Source organism: Ambystoma mexicanum, chromosome 2q, assembly GCF_040938575.1.
Source record: "Ambystoma mexicanum isolate Mex_15411 chromosome 2q, UKY_AmexF1_1, whole genome shotgun sequence".
NCBI lineage: Eukaryota > Metazoa > Chordata > Amphibia > Caudata > Ambystomatidae > Ambystoma > Ambystoma mexicanum.
This window is the reverse complement of record NC_090924.1, coordinates 431,973,909-431,994,392: the sequence shown is the minus strand read 5'-3', so window position 1 is coordinate 431,994,392 and position 20,484 is coordinate 431,973,909. Positions and strand designations below refer to the sequence as shown.

The 20,484-nt window shown below is 47.9% G+C and overlaps 1 protein-coding gene across 1 annotated transcript in view; it reads left to right on the top strand.

Annotated features, from left to right (window-relative positions):
• The window catches only part of HDAC6 (histone deacetylase 6), a 1,945,770-nt gene that overhangs the window by 938,193 nt on the left and 987,093 nt on the right, over positions 1–20,484 (top strand). The gene's annotated exons all lie outside the window — the stretch shown is intronic.

The window sequence follows — 20,484 nt, the reverse complement described above, 5'->3', positions numbered from 1 at the left end:
CCAAGCCTGATTTGCATATGGTTTTTCCCCTTTTGTAATGGCTTGGCAGGCGAAGAACGATGGTCTAGAGGGTTGCCCAGAGCAATGCCAGAGGTCAAGATTTATTCTAAACCTTCCAGCCATCAACTCTATTGTTTTGCTATTGTCACCCCGAGTGGGAAGGGTTTGCCCAGACGTGGGTCCCTTGCCTGCTGGGCCTAGAGACCCAAGCTACTCCTCACTGATGACGCCCAACAAGGCTGAAACATGTCTGGGGATGCTTGTTGTCTCGTGCAAAAGGGATGTGACCTAGCAGTTTGGGCTGGACTACCCCTTTGGGGGTGGGACCAAGCCTGATTTGCATATGGTTTTTCCCCTTTTGTAATGGCTTGGCAGGCGAAGAACGATGGTCTAGAGGGTTGCCCAGAGCAATGCCAGAGGTCAAGATTTATTCTAAACCTTCCAGCCATCAACTCTATTGTTTTGCTATTGTCACCCCGAGTGGGAAGGGTTTGCCCAGACGTGGGTCCCTTGCCTGCTGGGCCTAGAGACCCAAGCTACTCCTCACTGATGACGCCCAACAAGGCTGAAACATGTCTGGGGATGCTTGTTGTCTCGTGCAAAAGGGATGTGACCTAGCAGTTCGGGCTGGACTACCCCTTTGGGGGTGGGACCAAGCCTGATTTGCATATGGTTTTTCCCCTTTTGTAATGGCTTGGCAGGCGAAGAACGATGGTCTAGAGGGTTGCCCAGAGCAATGCCAGAGGTCAAGATTTATTCTAAACCTTCCAGCCATCAACTCTATTGTTTTGCTATTGTCACCCCGAGTGGGAAGGGTTTGCCCAGACGTGGGTCCCTTGCCTGCTGGGCCTAGAGACCCAAGCTACTCCTCACTGATGACGCCCAACAAGGCTGAAACATGTCTGGGGATGCTTGTTGTCTCGTGCAAAAGGGATGTGACCTAGCAGTTCGGGCTGGACTACCCCTTTGGGGGTGGGACCAAGCCTGATTTGCATATGGTTTTTCCCCTTTTGTAATGGCTTGGCAGGCGAAGAACGATGGTCTAGAGGGTTGCCCAGAGCAATGCCAGAGGTCAAGATTTATTCTAAACCTTCCAGCCATCAACTCTATTGTTTTGCTATTGTCACCCCGAGTGGGAAGGGTTTGCCCAGACGTGGGTCCCTTGCCTGCTGGGCCTAGAGACCCAAGCTACTCCTCACTGATGACGCCCAACAAGGCTGAAACATGTCTGGGGATGCTTGTTGTCTCGTGCAAAAGGGATGTGACCTAGCAGTTCGGGCTGGACTACCCCTTTGGGGGTGGGACCAAGCCTGATTTGCATATGGTTTTTCCCCTTTTGTAATGGCTTGGCAGGCGAAGAACGATGGTCTAGAGGGTTGCCCAGAGCAATGCCAGAGGTCAAGATTTATTCTAAACCTTCCAGCCATCAACTCTATTGTTTTGCTATTGTCACCCCGAGTGGGAAGGGTTTGCCCAGACGTGGGTCCCTTGCCTGCTGGGCCTAGAGACCCAAGCTACTCCTCACTGATGACGCCCAACAAGGCTGAAACATGTCTGGGGATATGGTTTTTCCCCTTTTGTAATGGCTTGGCAGGCAAAGAACGATGGTCTAGAGGGTTGCCCAGAGCAATGCCAGAGGTCAAGATTTATTCTAAACCTTCCAGCCATCAACTCTATTGTTTTGCTATGATATATGATATGGCATTTGTAACGCGCCTATACTCAAGTGTTTCTAGGCGTGCCGAGGCAGGTGGGGAACAAGGGCAGACAGACAACGATCCTACTAGGCCAGGTGTCTTTCTGATCGTGCATCGGGAAGGGCTGTACATGGTTAGTTGAATACAAATTAAATAATAGGGCCAGCTGGTGGCAAGTGCAAGGTAAATGCCGGGAGAAGGGGCTGAAGGATACAGAGACAGTCCCGTAGTGCAGGTAGGCAGTGCAGGGAAAAGTGGCTGGGCCAAGGACCGAGATCGGTGAGACCAGTGGACCTGCATGCCCATGTGCCCACTATGAACAGTTTTACTTGCTTTTCCTAGCTCTTCATTCATTCATGCATCCATTCATTAAATCTTCATTCCGGTATAAAAGCGTGTAAAATTATATTTGAAATTTCCATTGTGTCTCTTCGTAATGCAGTCTGCAAAAAGGACTGTGCTCTTGACAACGATTTTTCGTATACTGAACTAAAATGAAACTCGGTCTAGTTTCTGAATTTTCTGCCTTATCGTGTCTTACGTTATTGCGCACTCCCTTCAAATGTAGTTCTTTCGGCATGGTCCCTGTCTCAAGGTCAAAAAACAATAGACCCTTATACTTCCAGTGCGACTTGTGGGCCTCATATGGGCGCTGTCCTTCGCATTCTTTACTTGCAACATCACGTAGTATAGGCATCTGTGAGAACATGAAGTTTAGAATCCGTCTATGTAGTGCGCCTCAATGTGCAAATGCGAACTGGCTTCTCTCCCAAATGCCACGGCCCGCTTGGCTGGCGCGTTCTAAGTGCCCCAATTTTGTCCCCGTTGTCTGCGAGCTTTGCAGCCCAAATTGAGACATTTAATTTTTGGGGGAAGGTCAGGGAAAGTATAAAGTACCATAGGAGTTGAGTTAAAAGTGAGATTTATTGTTTGTTTGTTTTATTATTTGCAATACGCAAGCCTCCCCTCCGTTAACAGTGCACAGCATTTACATTTACATGAGATGAGACATGAGAAAAATATATACATACACATATGTGAGGTGAATAGAGAGAATTCAAAGCCACCCATGATGGTGAAGGTAGGGGTTAGGTTTACAGGTACACTGTACAATAACATTTATTTACAAAAAGACAATCGTATTGCAATTATTTAAACCGGGATTTGTACTTCACAATCAGGTGTGCTTCGGGTGGGCATGGCACAGTCGCAATGTTCGGTGGCAATGGATCACTGCTCTGCACAGAAACGTCCAAAATTCCATATCTGTGCTTCTCTAACACAGCAACAATAAGGCCTTTCACAAAGTCGAACTGCATTTCATCATAGACTGGTTTGATCACCCATTGCTTACTTCGTTTTGAAAACACCTTAGTGTAGCGAGGCATCCTTACTTTACCCCTAGTCCTAGATTGTTCACGTCCGACATTGCTGTTATGGGCCAAGACCGCTAGTAGAGTGCGATGTTTCATGCCCCGAAAGCTAAAATGCAAGCGCTTTGGCCTGTACTTTAGGCACATATTGTGGAACACCTCCAAATCTCCTGTGTGACAGAATTCTGTCAGTCCTCTCAAATCTCTTGATAGAGTTTTGTCGAAAACATTCTTCTTAATGGCTTTGTGTGTCGGTGAAGATGGAATCAACCACTTCTTCTTCCGTGCCTCCTCTGGGGACAAAGGGCCATGTTCACATTGGTGGAAATGTTCATTTGCTGTCCAGCGGTGAACGTTGGTACAGTGGTGCATCAGTGACCGCCATTTTTCAAGTAGCATTTCCACTGACCCATCACAAGTTTTTGAGCTCCACCAAAGATGGTTGGTGATAGAATGTGACCACTGCAAAATACTTTCAAAACCTTTTTTTTCCCTGCAGCTGAGATTTTCTTATTGATTGATTTAGCAAGATGCCATACGTCAAATTGATGTTTAATATGTGGGAACTGCTCTCTCATTGTCTTGGCAATTGAAACGTGTCTATCCGCGGCTATGAGGTTGATGTGCATTCCCCTCGATTGTAGATATTCCACTGATTTTATAAAACCTAGTTTCTCCATGGCCACTGAGGATGTACATTGTGTTACCTGCACGACCACCAAACTCACAATTTTCTTACTATCCATGTCCTGAAAGTGGTAGGTGCAGTACTTGGCAGAAAATCCAGGGCTGTCACACTGTCCATCGCCGGCTAGCCTGAATCGTTTGCCTTTGAATGTACTTTCTAGAGACAATTGTTCAATTTTCCAAGCATCGCTAATGGCCGGAAACAGATAATCACGTTGGTATATGTAGTACAGCGCTTTAGAAATGAAATGGAGTCCCACAAACTGAAAGAAAGCCTCTAACTTTCTAAAACTGGAGCCACTAAAAAGTGATGCAGCTGCACACAGTAGATTGCCTGCTGGCAGTTTCCCCAACATCGGTTGTGCAGACCATGAGAACCTATGATTTAATCTACAGGCGGCATTTATTTTGACGTTACTGCCTTTTATTTGACGAGCCACATTTATCAATGGTTTCCCACATACTTTCCCTCTAATGGAATGCACACATTTCAGCATACTTATCATTTCCATCAAACAACTGTCGAATACAATGTATTTGCTCTCTTTCATTAGACTGTCATCCTGCGTCAACGTTGTTTTGGCCTGTGACGTTGTGGAGATTTCAACACATTGGAAAGTAATATCACTGATGTCAAGTTCTGATGCGTCTATGGATGCTGCGGCTGGTTCATTCTCTGTCATTTCAACATCTATTACTTCAACATTGATGGGAGAACACAACAATGTCGACGGGTTTTTTGGTGGCAAATTTTTGGCGGGTGTAGATTGTGTAAATTGATCTGCAACTACTTCAGAGCTATCTTCAATACATTCAATAACATCTTCTTGTGGTGGTGTGGTCGCACTGTAGCTATGGTCCAATGCAACTTTGCTGTAGTCTCCAAACACAGTTAATTCATGTTCTGGCCATTGGACATGAGCACCTCGAACCTGAACACGCCTCGCCTCAATTAATAGTTCCCATAGTGTACACGGTCTGGCAAGCCACATCTCTCATTCGCTTCACTGTCTGTGTGTGTATAGTTCTGACACCCACGGGTAACTGGAGGAGAGATTGGAAAAGGGATGTTCAGTTTAAACACAAGATGGAGTGTAGTAGAATTGACTGGAAAAAAACATAAAATAGTCCCCAGCACAAACATTTTTTTATAGTTATGAACTGTTTGTAACTAACCTTTTTTTTTTTTTTTTTTTTTTTGCAACTTTTTTGACTCGACCTTCAACATCTGCACGCTGTAGCTCTGATTCGTTTCTGCATGTCCTTCCTTCCTCTTGCGCTGCAACGACTATATTTTCTGTATCCGCATAGACAGCACGGAATGAGGCTCCATTGTCTCCCTGAAACATAGTACTTTCATTACTATGTATCAAAATATTGTTAGCATAAAACACACGTGAGGACGAACACACAGGTACATCTCAATAGCCAAACACGATTTAAACATTGTGTGCAACAATCAAACGACAAGTATTCGACCAGTGATGATCTATTTCGATGGAACTGTCAGTATCCATACCTCTGGCTCTGCATGGACTGCAATGAATGGTTGTATTGGAGAGGAGGCATCCGCATCTCCCTGAAACACAGTACTTGCATTAGTATGCTTTTCAATATTGGAAACACAACACACACTTGGGGTCGACGGCACAGGTACATATAAAGAGATAACCGCAAATGATGCATTGTCCAAAAGAATCAAGGAAAATCTAAATATGATCACGTTTCATCGACTTTTTTCAACGAATTATTTACATCTGCATCATCTAAATTGGATGTTGTGATTGTAGTGGAAGCTTCGTCGTCTCCCTGAAACACAGCACTTGCGTTAATAGGGAAGAAAGTATAGCAAATAGAATCACGTTATATGATCACGCATGATGGAGCTGTCATTATCCATACCTCGTGCTGCTGAAGAATATCTATGGACGTTGCAAATGTAGTGCGCACTTCCGAAAGCTGTTGCGCCGATTCGTATACTTGAATGTCGGGCTCTGCATCAAGTGCAGGGGTTGACACTCCATCAACTGCCTGAAACATAGTACTTGCATTAGTGAGGATTACAATTGTGAAAACATAACACACACCTGGGGTCGACAGCACAGGTACATATCAACGGCTAACCACGAATGAAACATTGTGTAGAACAATCAAACGACAAGAATTCCAGCTCTGATGATGACGCTCGATGGAGCTGTCAGTATCCATACCTCCTGCTGTTGAAGAACATCTAGAAATGTTGTAGATGTGGCGGACGCTTCAGCATCTCCCTGAAAGACAGTACTTGCATTAGTATGGATAACACTAATTATAACTGAAAACAAACACCAGTGGACGATAACTAAGGTGTATATCAATTGGAAAGCAGTAACCAAACATTCTGTAAAATAATTACACGATAGAATAAAACTATTACTTGACATGCATAAAACAAGTATGTAGCGGATTAGCCTAGTAAGATTACCTGATACGCGCTAGAAGTGGTTGATAACTGCGACCACGTCAAGGATGTAGAATGTTCTTGCTTCAGATTCAAGGGTTAGTCAAGAAGTTGTAAAGGTCAATTAATGATTGATAATGAAATGCCAATATTAAAAATAGCCATGTAAGGCGACAGAATACTTGAAAAATGCTCAATACAGCACAGTTCCCTGTCCCCATCTATATATACATTGCATTTGTGGGTTATGAAATTGAAAAAGAATATATTGATAAATGTCATTATTCAAAAAACTATACACTCATATCAATATCGAAATTATTACAAGGGATAGAACACCTACAATATCAATTAATCCATTCGGCTACCTACACACTACCGCAAGGCCTAAAGCTAAATCCGGACACTTGACTCACCGGTGGCGGAATGTGGACGTATAGAGTGGGAGTAGCGTTTTCGCGCAATTTCCGTGTCGTTCGCCGTTTATTCTTCTTTGTTACCCAAGATGTTGTGTACATGTCCAAGGAAAAGTGACGGCTGCAGATGCGGTATCGATCACCCCTCTTGTCCTGTAAGACTTATTGGACTCTACTTTCCAGCTCATCCAGTGGATATCCGCAATGTCTGACCCATTCTCTTATTCGATCAACAGTTTTCGGGAATACATGCATTGTAGTGCCTTCAGATTTAGCATGGGTCTTCGAAGGGCAACCGCTAATCGAACAGGCAGGCATTGTTGATAAATCTGAAAAGTAAATATCGACATTATTATACAATCTTCAAGAATAAAGATTTGATACAAAAGTAAATGAATCATACAATGATCAATGCAAGGTTTGTTTTGATCACAGGAACTATACCAGTTCATTATGTGCGGCTTAGTATTTGCATAAGTTGCAGAAATGTATAAATGATGTGACTAAAAACTGAACATGTGACTCATCCCTTGGATGTTCTGTATTGCACGAGAAGGAAACATGCTTACATTATAGACTGGACCCCCGAAGGGTGCAATTCGATGACAATAGACACAGATGAAAATAAATAGATCTATTGATAGCATAGCAATGGAAACTCAAGTCAATAGCAATGAGGCCAATGAACCTAGCACTATTGTGTACTCAACTCGTAAATAGATAGAAATTTAAAAATCTGCGAAATATGACTAGGATACATGGCCTTACCTTGACCAACAAACAGTTGGATTCAGCAAGCAGAGCAGTATGTTGCAGGAGAATGGGTGGGTGGCCACGGGTAGCACACTGATGGGTTTGCTCTAAGCGGTCACAGAAGTTCACGGATAGCACGACGACGAGCAGATTAGCGTAGATCTCAGTGGTTGCCAGGTAACACGTTCAGGAGTTGACTTGCAAAGCACAAAGATGTTCTCATGAGACATATCAAGTGGTTTATAAAGTATTAGAAACAGGGGTGTGTTTGTGAATGAATGACGTATGTATGTCGTGGTCTTAGGGGGGCGGCCTGCTTCAAGGGGAGGCCTGGCTGGAGACACGGGGCCTGAGGAGGCCATGTGACCGATGGCCCCTGGGCGTGGGACACCTTTTGAAGTGCACATGTAGTTTGGCACCTTGGCCGTTTGCGCCCCTGACAGTCCCCCATGCCAGCGGCATCCACCGGCGCGAACCGCCTTTGATACAGGGGGGTGGGATGGATGGGCCTGGGGCGTGCAGATAAGGCACAGGAAGACTGCTGAATGGAGACACACTTATGTGGATTGCAGGGGGGCGGCCTGCCTCAGGGGAGGCCTGCCTGGGGACACGGGCTCTGAGGAGACCATGTGAACAATGGCCCCTTGGCGTGGGACACCTTTTGAAGTGCACATGTAGTTTGGCACCTTCGCCGTTTGCGCCCCTGACAGCCCCCCATGCCAGCAGGCATCCACCGGCGCGAACCGCCTTTGATACAGGGGGGTGGGATGAATGGGCCTGGGGCGTGCAGATAAGGCACAGGAAGACTGCTGAATGGAGACACACTTATGTGGATTGCAGGGGGGCGGCCTGCCTCAGGGGAGGCCTGCCTGGAGACACGGGGTCTGAGGAGACCATGTGAACAATGGCCCCTTGGCGTGGGACACCTTTTGAAGTGTACATGTAGTTTGGCACCTTGGCCTTTCGCGCCCCTGACAGCCCCCCATACCAGCGCGCATCCACCGCCTTTGATACAGGGGGGTGGGATGGATCGGCCTGGGGCGTGCAGATAAGGCACAGGAAGACTGCTGAATGGAGTCACACTTATGTGGATTGCAGGGGGGCGGCCTGCCTCAGGGGAGGCCTGCCTGGAGACACGGGGTCTGAGGAGACCATGTGAACAATGGCCCCTTCGCGTGGGACACCTTTTGAAGTGTACCTGTAGTTTGGCACCTTCGCCGTTTGCGCCCCTGACAGCCCCCCATGCCAGCGCGCATCCACTGGCGCGAACCGCCTTTATATCAATATATAGTATATCGCCTTTATATCAATGATAGTATATCGTTGCTTATCAATAACAAATGCCACATACCGGAGATTCTTGTGAGCACAGACCCACACTTCAACCGGTGTATTATAGTGGTGAAGACCCTAAGGCCTGTATAATCCAATGGTAATTGTTAGTATAGATATATGTGTGACTTTTATAGAGACATAACCTACTGAAAGACTTTGAACAAGTGTTATTTAGTGCATGCATTATCGAGAATATGTTATGTTAGCTTAGATAGATAGTGTCCACCCTGCTTCACAGCGACCAGACCTTCACCCATTCGGAGCACAGATGTCTGACGTCCATCCTTGAATGGAGACACACTTGATTCATTTAAAAAATCGAAACAAACGTTGTTAAAATATATTTGGTGTTTTATTTTGTATCTTATTTTCATGACACAAAAATACAAGACGTTAAAGATTATACAGGTCAGGTTGCAGCACAGCGAGAGAAAATCCCCTGTACTGACCGCTGTCACTCGGGAACATTTCTCTAATGGCACGAACGGCACAGGCGGGTATCACTCTTCGAACGCGGTGTCAAAGCCTCCCGTGGAGCCACCATGTAAAGGAACGATAGGCCACCAGCCTGTACCACCTGTGAAAAGGAATGAAACAAACTGTTTTTAAATGACCAAGATAAGTTTAATAAACGTTTGTTGTCAATGACAATTCTTGTAACTAATGGCATTCTGCACGGACAAATGCTATCTAGACAATGCACACTATTGAACAACTTAAATGCGTTACAATGATATGTAGATGTAATTTTGGATACAGTAGAAGATCATGAAATAGGAGTGGCATGACAAGCAGAGCATACTTACTCGTTACTCGGATTACGAGGACGGACAGTTGCGCGAATTTCGTGCATAAGCACCATCAATATTCTCAACACGGCCCGTGTGAGGCAGACTGCCCTAAAGTCTGGCAGCTCGGTGATGCATTGCGGTCGTGGCTCGCCTTTCGAAATGTAGGACAGGCATCCCGAGTTTTCTCGGCAGCAGCAGTTCTCGTCCTCAGTTGGCATTAGCTTGCACCGATTGCATGTGCACCAGGTGGAGACGCCGTCCATTCGACTAGGCCCAGGCTCTTCATCTGTTGATTCGTCCTGCCACCTGCCGTCCGAATCCCCATCGTTTTTGCGTGCTTCCCTTTCCAGTAGTTCCTCCTCGGTATACTCGGGCTCGTACATGTAGGGCATTATTGTAGCCATTGTGTGTTAAACAAACTAAAATAATTTATAGCGGTGGTACTGGTATCTGTTCACACGTGCTACAAGCGGCGAAGATAGCTGACGAGAGCACTGAAACGAGTCACAGAATACTCAAAGTAACACAGAGAGAGGAATGGAATCGAAAATCTGCTGTTGTGTGTTGTGAAACGGTCTGTTTATACTTATTGAGGAAAGAGGCGTCCTGCCATTTCCATGGCGACACGTCATTAGCTGAAGCGCAGCGAATGTTGACACGAGACGTGCTTTGGCGTTGGGAAATGGGCGGTACGAGTCTGCTGATGACAGGCTCAGGGGCGGGGGAATTGATTTAGTGCCGCAAAAGCAGGTCAGCCAGGGCGATCGGGGAAAAGATAGGATTATCAGAAAATGGCGGCTCCCTGGTGCTTCTTTTCGCGTGCGTTTAATGGACGAAAACTCGGGTAAGGTCCATAGGAAAGTTTTCTAAAATGGAGCCACTTAAGCTTAAAAAAACATGACCGACCCGTAGGGACAATAACATTTTTTACTACACCATGCCTTTAAGGTAGAGATCATTGGCGGCACACAGCTCCTGGATAGCGGCAGACAGTCATAGATGAGAGAAGGAGATGAAGTGGCGGAAGGGAGCCTGAAAATGAGCTGAGTGTCATCCGCCTAGCACTGGAAGTTGGGGCAGAGAGTGGCAATGCGTTGGGCAAGGAGTGCCAGGTATTAGTTGAACAGCCAGGGAGAGAGGTTAGTACCCTGGGGAACATCACAGGTAGAGATAGAGGAGAGGAAGGACCCAAGTTGAACCTGGGTGGGTCGATCGGAGAGAAAAGAGGTCAGCCAAGCCAGGGCCTGATCGGTGATACCCAGGTTATCATGGAGACGGTTGAGCAGGATGGTGTCATGAGGCCTACCCCCGGGCTTCAGGCCCAAGCCCATCAGCTCCGGGAGCAGGCATCCAGATACTTACTAAAACCCCAACATTCCCGGCTGGGGGCTGTTTGGGTTCAGTCCTGGCGCCTTTAGGCGCCAGGCTCATCATAGAAATCATTCCTGGTGCCATAGGCGCCAGGCTCATAGACTTTACTTACCTGATGCAGACCATGCTGCAAGTGAGTCCAAGCCAACGTGAGGCCTGGGTGGGACTATTTTATTACATGGACTATTTTTTACTCGGGCGTGGTTCTGGGGAACTTCTTACCTGGAACTACTTTGGAGGCTATTTAAACCACGCCCAAACAGCAGCACACGCTTCGTGTTATTCTGCATCCAGCAGCGTAACGCTCACCGTGCCTGCAGTCAGCATCCAGTCTTCTGCCACGCCTGCCTCGAATCTGAAGATCCTAAAACAAAGAGGAAAGAAAAGGACAAGGTTAGAAAAACAAACTATTTTCGAATTCCTCATCTGATTCCGGATCCATCTCGCCTCCGGACCTGGAAAGAACATCATTTCAGTACGCGCCGCATCTCCAGCTGCAGCGCCGCGCCATTCTCACCAGTCCTCGCAGCATCTTTCGATTCGGCACTGCCTCCATCATTTCTTTGCCGAACTCTGGCACCTGGGGGACAAAAGAAAACAACAAGGTGAGCCGAGAAAACCAACAAATTTAACTCTTATCACCATAGACTTACCTGATTTACCACCTGAGGCATTATTCTATAACAACACGTTAAACACATGCAAAATTTACCGGACAGAGTCGGGTAATACAGACTCTTACCTGAGCGCCCACCAGCTACCACGAGAGCATCTTCTCACGAACTCAGCTGCAAATCAATGAAGTAAGGGGGGAACAAGAGTGAACATCGGACATATTGAACTCTATGGACTTGATACTTACTGGTCCTCGCCAGGAACCTCAGAGTCAATACTCTCCGGAACTCTCCCACGCCTTCAAACCAGTGAAGTAACTGGCATCAACGCGCCCCTGCAATCCATGCAGGATGGAGAGCTCATCTTTCAAGAGTATAAGGTGAGATTGCTGAGAGGGGACTTCGGAGGTGATTAGCGGGGAGGACTGTGGGGGGTGCCATCACTTGAATCCACGGGTGGCTAAATCCATCTCTCCACTTGCAGGAGAATACTTCTATGGGGCAAGCAGACCAGATTAGGAGGGCCAGTCCAGTCAGTCTTCCCTGCACTACGCATCACGTTGGTGGAGACCGCAGCCGTCCGGGTCCGACCGATGCCCCTATGGGAGCCAGGTGAGCGTAATAGATGGCATGGTTGACCGTGTCAAAGTCAGAAGAGAGATCAAGTAAGATGAGGACACAGGCGGTATTGGAATCAAGGTTGGAGAGCAGGTCTTCACGGATGTTCAGGAGACCAGTTTCTGTGCTTCTGGCAGCTCTGAAGCCAGACTGATGGTCATGGAGACAGCCAACCGATTCAGTGTGGAGATGGCCAGCTTTTCTAGGAGTTTGCCCAGGAAAGGAGTGATGGAGATTGGGCGGTAGTAAGTCGGGCAGGAGGAGTCGGCTGAGGGTTTCTTAAGAAGAGTGTGCACAAGGGAGTGCTTCAGGTGGGCAGGGAAGACTCCATTGGCGGAGGAGTGATTGCAGAAGTCAGCCAAAGCAGGAGACTGGGTGTCAATGTGGTCCTTGATGGTTTTAGAGGAACCGGGGAGAACCTGTTTTGACGAGACTTTCATAGATCGGACTTGTCTAGAAACCGCCTCATGGCTGGTTTAAAGCCACCAACTTTTTGCAGGAAGTTCAGATGAGGGTCCTGGACATGCCGTTCAGTGGGGACAATCTCTTTGGGAATGGCGTCGATGAATCGTTGCAGGCCATCAAGACAGACACTCAGATGGGCCGGGCCCTTGGCACGCTGCGTAGCACCTCCCATCCTTTCGTGCCTCAGGAGGGAAATCCGGAAGATCGTCGAAGGGTTTCGGCGGGGGTTCATCCTCGTACCGTCAGCCCTCCCGTTCCATGACCCAGGAGGCCTACAAGTGTCGTTCCAAGGCTTTCGGAGGTAACCGACGTCGTTGTCGCTCCCAAGACGGCACGCAGGCCCCGAAGCAGGATTGAACTGGCCAGGACGTTGGGGCCCCATCCATGAACCCCAGGGGGAGGCCAGCTGGCGGGCTTCGTCATTGAGTGGAAAAAGATCTCTACTGACCGATGGGTGCTGGACGCTCTCGCCCACGGACACACATCCCTCAGCTCCTGCTGGAGGTGCGGGCTACACTAAGAAAAGGGTCGATAGAGCTGGTTCCAAAGCGACTGCAGGGCTCCGGAGTCTACTCCAGATACTTCTTAGTAGAAAAGAAGACCAGGGGCTGGAGGCCCATTCTTGACCTGCATTGTTTAAACAAGTTTGTAAAGTCTCAAAAATTCAGGATGGTCATGTTGCAGTACGTGCTCGGCCAACTGGAAGAAGGGGACTTCCTATCGCCGCTGGATCAGGAGGATGCTTACTTCCACGTCCCCATTCACGAGAAGCATTAGAAGTTCCTGCGCTTCGTGTTACAGGGTCAACACTACCAATTCAAGGACTGGCACCCACGGTGTTTACGAAGTGCCTAGCACCATTGGCGGCCCATCTACCTCTGCAAGGGATACACGTGTACCACTGGTTCATCCGGGCCAAGTCAAGGGAGATTGCTGTCGATCACACGGACACGACCGTCCGCCTGCTTAAACTATCCAAAGTCTTGCTTGATTCCATCGCACGACACGTTGTTCTTGGGGTCCAGGCTCAACGCGGTCTCCTGCCTGGCGGCCCGATCGAAGGACAGATATGCAGCCATTTCGGGCAAGGTGCAATGGCTTTTGCCACTGAAGATCACCACGGTGCGGACCATCAAGTTGCTGCTCGGCATGATCTTGTGCATTTACCTTATTAGACTGTGCAGGTTGCGGGATGCCACCTCTTCAGGAGTTCCTGGGTGCTCGGTGGGTCCAAGTGTCCGGAAGCTTCATGGACAGGATTTTTATCAACGAAGAGTTCCGTCGAGCGATAAGGTGGTGGCTCATACGCACAAACATCGACGGGGCACGGATTTCCAGAGCCCCCCATTTCAGGAAACGGTCACCACGGAAGCATCCCTGGAGGGCTGGGGAGCCCACAACGGACATCTCCACGCCAGAGGCCTGTGGCTACCGAGGAGAGGGATCTCCACATCAATGTCCTGGAGCTGCGAGCAATGTTCTGGGCCCTCAAGTCATTCCTTCCATACCTCAGGGACAAGGTGGTGAGGGTCTTCACAGACAATACCACCACAATGTTTTACATCCATATGCAGCGGGGGACTAGATCACCGGCACTCTCCCGAGAGGCACAGGATTTGTGGGACTGGGCCGTCGCCCAGGGGATGTTCCTCATTCCTTTCCACCTGGCCAGAGTCAAGAATACCATTGCTGACTCGCTCAGCAGGGAACTGCGCTCTTGCCATGAGTGGGAGCTTTGGCAGGATCAAGTGGACAGCCTCTTCCTCAAATGGGGCAGGCCCCAGATGGATCTGTTTGCGACAGCAACGAATTCCAAATGCCAGAGATTCGCCAGCAGATTTGACCAGCCGAGGAGCATGGGAAACACATTCTCCTTCCTGTGGGAAGGCCTCTTCCTCTACGCGTTTCCACCGTTGCCTCTCCTACTGCAAGTCATCAATCATCTCAAACAGAGGCCATACAGGATGATCCTCTACACCCCGGCATGGCCGAGGCCGACCGGACTTCTCAGCATGTCAGCGTTGCACCCGGACAAGCTGCCGGTGGTCGTGGATCTGCTCGCAAGAGAAGGGGGCGCAAACCTGCACCACGACCGAGGATCACTGAACCTGAAGGCTTGACTCCTGTAGCCTTAGAATTCGGAGGATACGAGCTGCCGGCGGACTGTAGGCAGGTCCTTGCTAGGGCAGAGCATCCTCGACTTTGAAGTGCTACAGGCACAAGTGCAAGCGTTTCGCAAAGTGGTGCTGGATGCAGAAGATCAACCCTCTTTGGGTCTCAGCCCTGCAAATAAATTCTTCCTTACTTGTTGTCTTTGGCCAGGGCGGTACTGACGTACGCCTCAATCAAAGTGCATCTAGCGCGTATCTCCCGCTACACCATATCTCCGGGACATGCTTTTCTTTGGTCCCATTGTCTCATCAAGGAGTACCTCAAAGAACTTTTCCGAACGTTCCCGCCGGTGAAGGCTCCTACCCCGGCGTGTGAACTCAACATAGTACTGACGAGGCTCATGGGGGCCCTCTTCGAGCATATGCATCAGGCCCCTCTCAAGTTACTATCGTGGAAAGCTGCTTTTCTCGTGGCCATCATCACCTTTGCCAGGAGGGTAGGTGAGATCCTGGCCCTGTCCTACAAACGGCCTTATTTGACTTTCCATGACACAAGGGTGGTGCTGAGGACGCACCCCTCCCCTCGTTCATGCCCAAGGTTCCGTCGGATTTCCACCTCAGCAAACCTTTGGTGTTGCCTGTATTTTTTAAGACACCTTTGTCGCCAACTGAAAGACTTTGCGCTCGCTGCATTTGGTGCATGCTCTGAAGTTCTATGTGGCATGCACGAAGAGTTTCGGGAAGACATCTCAACTTTTCGTGAACTTTGGTCTTGTGAACCATAGGAAGGGCTTGTCCAAGGCCTCGATCACCAGGTGGCTCTCTGGCTTTATCACTCACTGTCACCGATTGGCAAAGTGCCCGCTGCACGGCCGTCCGAGAGCCCATTCCACCAGAGCAATCGCTGCGACGACAGCGTTCCGGGTCTGGTGTGCCCCTGCTGGACATTTGCAGGGCTGCTACGTGGAGGTCCACGCATACCTTCACAAGTTTCTACTGTGTCGACAGGGATTCCAGAGAGGAGTCCAGGGTCAACCAAGCAGTGCTACGCAACCTAGTCGCTTGCAGGTGAGCCTGGTCCAGAGGTAAGAGGTAATTGCTTCTGTTGAGCCTTCTGGTTGTGTATGTTATACTGCTATGTATTCTTTATTCATGAGCATGTGAATCCATGTCAGACCCCATGCTGGAGATGAACAAGTTACTTACCTGTAACTGTTCTTCTCCAGCATGGGGTCTGGCATGGATTCAAATGCGAACCCTCCCTCCTGCTCCTCTGCGACTCTTCTTGGTCATACTGCCACTTACGTGCTACGAAATCTGAAGATGGCTGCCAGAAGAGGGGCTTAGGGAGAGGGCAGTTATTGGCTGGGGCAGTATGACCCAGAGCTCAGGGATTGGTTTAGAGGAGAAAGATAGTTTATAAGTGAAAGTCAAACTGTTTTTTCTTTTACTGAGGATTCCCGGCCTGACGACTGGGAATATTCATGAGCATGTGAATCCATGCCAGACCCATGCTGGAGAACAACAGTTACAGGTAAGTAACTTGTTCCTTATGGTTGATTTTTTGCAGTACATGGGTTATGATGATAATGTAAAGCACTGAATCTGAATGGTTGTACTGTGCTTCAATTAGACCTGTTTACCAAGTGTTAATAAATAAAGTTTTTTAAAATAAAAGTCCCACTTAACATCTTCACAGAAGCTTCAATTTATTGGAGCAGTCCTGGATTCAGCCTCTGGAAAAGCTTCACCGCCCGAGTTAAGGACTAAACCTCTATCGCAGATGGCCCAAAAATGTCAGAGTGCCCAACATCACCCGGCCTTCAACTTCCTAAGGTTGCTCAGCCTCATGGCATCCTGCATTTTGCTGGTGCCATAAACCCGCCTGAGAATGGGATTCCTTCAGTGAGCTCTAATATCCCAGTGGTCTCAATTCTCTGGCAGATTGACAAACCTTCTCCACATCCCGACAAAGGTCGCTCAGGACCTCCTGTGGTGGCCCAGCTGAGAGAAGGTGATGAGAGGAGAATCCTTTTTGCAACCATGGCCAGAGATGGCAGTCGTGATGGACGCCTTCCTCACTGGATGCTGAGCACATATGAAAGATCTTTCAGTAAGCGGACACTGGCGAGTCCAGACTCCATATCAACCTTTTGGAGCAGAGAGCAGTAAGGCCAGCGCCCTCAATATGGGGGAAAATTGTCCTGATAATGAAGGACAACACAGTGGCCATGCACTACCTTAACAAGAAAGGGGGCGTAGCGTTGCTGCCCCTGCGCAGAGAGGCAATGCAGCTTTGGTTTTGGGCACTGAGAGAAGGAATGTCTATTCTGGCAGTTCATCTAGCCAGCGAAGAAAACACGGTGGTGGACGCTCTGAGCAGGCAAAGTGTGATCTCCCATGAGAGGGAGGTAGCTCAGGAAGTCCTTCTAAGATCTCTTCCCTTTGGGGAACACCTCAGATGGATCTGTTTGTGACCAATGTCAACAGTAAGTGTGAGCAGTTCTGCTGCTGGGAATTTCCCCAAAGAGGAGCACTAGTGGATGTGTTCGTAGTGGACTGCAAGTTTACACTCCTGTATGTGTTTCCTCCAGTCTGCGTCTCCTCCAGTCTGCGTCATTCATCATGTAATCAGGCGTTTGAGGACATTTGGGAAAACCATGATCCTGATTGCTTCGGATTGGACCAGGAGAATGTGGTACCCAGACCTTCTAGAGATGGCCATCTGCCCTCCAATTCGTCTTCCTCAAAGAGAGGACCTACTCTCGCATGAGTGAGGTCGCATTCTTCACCCAGAAATCAGGACTCTCAACCTTCACTCCTGGTGTCTGAAAGGGTGAGATATAAGGATTGGAGGTGTTGATTTTGGCTCGAATACAGCAACTAAATCCCTATACCGCTGTTCCGCTGCCATTGGAATACGTTTTGCAGCTGGTGCAGGGAAAAGAAATGTGATCCTTTCACATGTAAACTTCCCACTGTTCTATTTTTCTTGCTCCACTTGACCTACTCAAGTACAAGTGGCCACGGTGAAGCGTTACTTGGCAGCACTGTCAATTTTTCAGAGATCGCCTGATGAGGGATCGTACTTTAAGGTGCTGATTCTCATAGAATTTCTTAAGGGTGTAACAAATTTGTTCCTGCCTACTCCCTTTATTGTGAACTTGGGATTTGAACCTGGTATTGAAATGTCTTATGGGAGCTCCTTTCGACCTATTGCATTTGTGTCCGTTGAGGATGCTTGCAATAAAGACAGCCTTTTTAGTAGCTATCATGTATGCCCGCAGGATAAGTGAGTTACTATTTTTCAAGTACAAATTAGTTTTTAGAGTTCAATCATCTTTTCTTCCAAAAGTTGTGTCAGAGTTCTACCTTTCACAACGTATATAGTATTACCCATCTTCCTCACCCATCCAAAAAGGAGGAGAGAGTCCATATTCTGGGCCATAGAAGCATACTAAGTTACTATATTTCAAGGACAGCAAATGTTCACCAGGATGACCAGCTTTTCGTTGGATACGCTGGACAGAGATTAGGTTTAGCGGTCACAAAACCAACAATTTCCAGATGGATTGTCATGTATATAACAGAATGCTACTCATTGGCAGGAAAAGATTCACCCAAAGGTTTGAGGGTGCATTCAACTAGAGTGGTGCCTGCTTCCTCAGCTCCAGAAAGAGGAGTACCAGTGCAGAACATCTGCAGATCAGCAACCTGGTCATCCCTTCATACTTCAGTACATTTAACTGTATGGGGGCGGGGTGAGTGTTAGGGAGAATTCTCTGTTAAGGCTAATTTCCCAAACCTAGTGAGTCCCCCAGCAGCTTTGCTGGATTTTTGGGGTTTGTTTTTTCTCCTGCTAAGAGTGAGACTCTCTTACTCCCACTCTTAGGCATGATTTGAGGTATGCCTTTGACTTGTTATGTGCTTATGGGCTGTGGGGTTTCTTTTTACTCTATAGGGTATCATCTGCTTTTCTGTATGTGTGGTACACCGCACCCTCAGTGCAGTAGCACAGCAGTGTCACAGTGACCCCCAAACACAGACTCCATACCCTGGGACTGACTACTGTCTCCCAGGGCATGTAAAGTCACCATTGGCTTTACTAGTCCAAAATTGTGAACAGAACCAGTACAAACCATCATATTGTGGAAGTACTGGTAAAGGGTAATTCGATTGCCACTGGGTCTGTTTTCGAGGGGGCACTGCCCTGTCCCCCCTCATCGGGTTTCTGGCTGGTGGCAGTGGTTACTACGCAAAATATTCCACCGGAATATTTTCTATGGGATATTCCCATTGATTTTAAACACACCACTTTTTGGTGCAATGTTAAAGATACCGCTGGTTTATTTATTTAATATTAAATCAACGGTTGGGTCTTTTTGCCAGAACTCAATTCTAAAATGGCGTTTGTGTCCGTCTCTGTAATTCTGACCAAGGTCGAGCCCTTTGTTCCACTATGTTGGCGGGCTTCTCCACAGAATCCCTCCAAATGGTGCCACTCTGTCTGGGTTCCACAGGAAGAGTGGAGGGGGGAATTGGCACTCTGGACCGCATTGCCTTAGCAACCCAAGTCGCACTCTACTCTGATTGGCCAAGTGGTGAGCCGCCCGGCTCACCACTTAGCATGTGTGATTGACAGCTAGGCTGATGAATGGGGGTTTTTCTGCATAAAAGCAGGGCCTTTGGGACTGGAACTTCAGAAGTCGCCACACGACCTAAGAATCCGAAGAGGGAAGCCGCTGAGCCGTCTGCAGCGACGACACCACCGGTGAAGCCCTGCTGCAGCCTCCTCACCACTTTCCCAACGACAAGAGAAGATCTTCTGCTGGACGAGTCTTCTTCCCCTGAGCTGGTGGGATAAACCAGTTTGCCCTTTTTACCTTCCAAAGACGTCTCTTGGTCGAATCGCCCGTGCCGTGCCTCGACGAGATCTTCTCTTCCCCTGGTCGGAACCACGAACTTCAACCACTGCCAGAAACAACTGCCCCCGCTGGAGCTTCCTTTCTCTTTAAGGTACTGTGTCCTGCCTGGCCTCCCTTTCTACAGATTGCTAAAGGTGACTCTTAAATCCTTGGCTTCTAAACTGGGTTGGCTCCAGGCCTTCTAACTATATCTTTTGACTCACCCCAACCTCTTTTGAACACTCTGCAAAGACTTTCAGTGCACTTTAAACCGTGTGGTCCTGGGCACATTTCGCTTTGCTCCATTTAAAGTGGGCCTGGCCTATGAACTTTGGCTCTACAGTATAACCTGCCTTTCTCCCCTTGCTCTGAACTCTTAAGTGTTGGGAAATGTTTTATTTTATGCTCTGCCTTTTCTCTCCCTTTTTAAACTAAACTATTGGAGTGCCTCCTAGGTTAAGCGTTCACTTTTGTCTTAACAAATAGTTGTGCTTTAACCCTGACTTGTCTGATAGTTAACAAGGGAGGTGTGTATACTTACCTGACTGTGTTTTAAATGACTTTTCATTGAGAGTGCTAGTGTATTATCTAAAGTGTGTTTTAAATAAATAATTACATACTTTTTATAAAGCTCTACTGTGTTTTGGCCCTATTGTGTATACTCTGCATACTGCCCTACTCTTCTTGAGAGAGGTCTGACTGCTCATCCACAGCTACCAGGTAAATCTGGGTGGTGCAGACTGCTACCAATTGGGTTTACTGCTTGCTCCTGTAGTCCTAATCTTTTTGAAGTGTTCCCCAAGGGAACTGCACAGGATTCTGCCTAACACGTCATACTTTCAGTACATTTAACTGTATATACTCTATCAGAAGAGGAAGCCAAATTTGTCAAAGCCGTCCTACATAACA